Genomic DNA, 2,242 nt, shown 5'->3' with positions numbered 1-2,242 from the left:
TCCTTCCATTTCTTTACTGTCTCTTTCTCTACATTACTCTTAATTCTTTTTCCTTCTTCACTACTCCTCCTAATTATCTACATTACTTCTTTCACTACTCCACTCCCCTGCTCCTTCTCTATATTACTCCCTCTATCCTCCCTCCATTCTTTTCTCGTCTCCTCTCCACCTCATATTCCCTCTTCTCTTTCTCTCTCCTCTCTCTCCTTACCCTCTCTCTGCTTACCTCTACTTACTTATTCTATCTTACAACCCCCTTATATACCGTTACAAAAAAACATTGCTTTCATAGTAATCAATGACACCAAAATACAATCAAATCTGGGGTACATTCTACATGATTTACAACAGGGATGAAAAGTTACAGCAAAGAGACATTATCTCAAGCATACGAGACATTCTGGTGCCTTGAAACCTTTTAGTTAAACATTTGTTCCTACATAAATCTATTCTTTTCTCTGAGAAGCAAGTTAACCTTTGTATGTTTTTTGACCTTTGTTAGTCAAATCTTAAGTCATTAAGCCTAATTGTCAGGTGCAATTTACACTTCCTTAACTTCCTCCTACAGAAACATCCCTTCTAAGGGAAGCTGAGGCTATGAAAACAATTCCCCTATTTTACTGATCAGACTTCTTATTTATATAACTGTAGATTCTCATAGCCCTTATCTATAGTCTAATTGTTTTTAGGAATTCTTGTACCCACAGCCCTTATTTATGGCCTAGTTGCTTTTTAGGGGTTCTTTATTGCCTTAAGCTAAGGCTACAAGGAAGAATGTTTACAATCACTAAGCCTAAGCTGGTAGTAATTCAACTGACAAATCCTATCTCCTAGCAGTTTTAAGAACACTGTTAATATGAGTATTAAAACTACCTAAGATTACAAGTAGAATAAAATGTAACTAATATATGGCTTCTAACTTTTAATAAAAATATACTAAAGTGTAGGAGAGTCAAAAATCTAAAGTAAAAGGGATACTAATAAAATCATGAATAAATCAGAGAATGATTCAAAAAGAAAAAAATAACTAGGGGCCTGTGCATAGAATATTATCTTTGTGGCTTTGCCATCCAAAGAAAAATAATCCATTGTTGCTCTGCAAAAACAATGAATTCTTCTATGCCCAGGTTTCCCCATGTCTCATTTATTTAATTCCTCGATTAATGTGTCTCAATTTATTTATTTTATTCCTTAATTAATTATGGCTCTTGCCATCCACCTGGGGGAAGGTTATTTTTATTGTTGCCTTTTAAACAGGAAATATTGGGAAAATCTGCCAGTCTCGAACAATGTGGTAATGTGGTTCATTCAGGCCTCAGAATATGTTACAATTCAAAAGGATGAATGGAAAGATAGATGGACTCCATGCCACCTAACTCCTGGACAGATGACGGAAGCTGTGGGTCCTGTCCTCAGACATCTGTGGGTTTGAATTTTGGCTCCATCCTTCTCTAGTTGTGATCTAGGGAAAATGGCTCTCTCAGTCTCAGTTTCTCCTCAGAAAGAAGGTGATAATTGCCTCTTAGATTACCTTGAGGATTTAAGGTGGTAATCCAAGGTTTATAGGAGATCCTTGTTAATTGGTAGTTATTATTTTTGGCTGCTACATGGTGGCTTGTTATAAAGCCTGAGAAGAACCTGTTTGGCAGGTGTTATGTTGAAGTGGTTAAAAACATGAGATACAGAATCAGACAAATGGGTGCCACTTGCTGTTTGACTTGGGCAAAGTGACTTCATTTCTCTGAACCTCAATTTCTTCTCCAAAATGGAATAAAAAATATCCACCTCATGAGATCTGTCTTAGTTACCTGGTGTTGCTGTGACAGAAATATCACAAGTGGATGACTTTAAAGAACAGAAATTTATTTTCTCACAGTTCAGGTGGTGAGAAGTCCATATCCAGGGGTACGTCCTTCATTGTCTTTTGCACTTCTAGTTATTGGGTACCATCAAGTAGCTTCTGACTCATAAAAACTCCGTGGGGTTTTCTGGGTAGTAATCTTTACAGAACACAGTGACTCTGTAGGATAATCATTGAACTGTGAACCACAGGTAGGTGGTTTGAGCCCACCAGCTGCTTGTTGAGAGAAAGATTAAGCTTTCTGCTCTGGCAAAGAGGTTCAGGTTGCTATGAGTCAGAAGCATCTTAGTAACATTTAACAGCAATCTTTATAGAAGCAGATTGCCAGGGCTTTTTCCCATGGAGCTGCTGGGTGGATTTTAACTGTCAATCTTTCAGTGA

The sequence above is a fragment of the Chrysochloris asiatica genome, unplaced genomic scaffold (genome assembly GCF_000296735.1).
Source record: "Chrysochloris asiatica unplaced genomic scaffold, ChrAsi1.0 scaffold00116, whole genome shotgun sequence".
NCBI classification, from domain to species: domain Eukaryota; kingdom Metazoa; phylum Chordata; class Mammalia; order Afrosoricida; family Chrysochloridae; genus Chrysochloris; species Chrysochloris asiatica.
The sequence above is the reverse complement of the archived record's forward strand: the minus strand, read 5'-3'. Positions refer to the sequence as shown.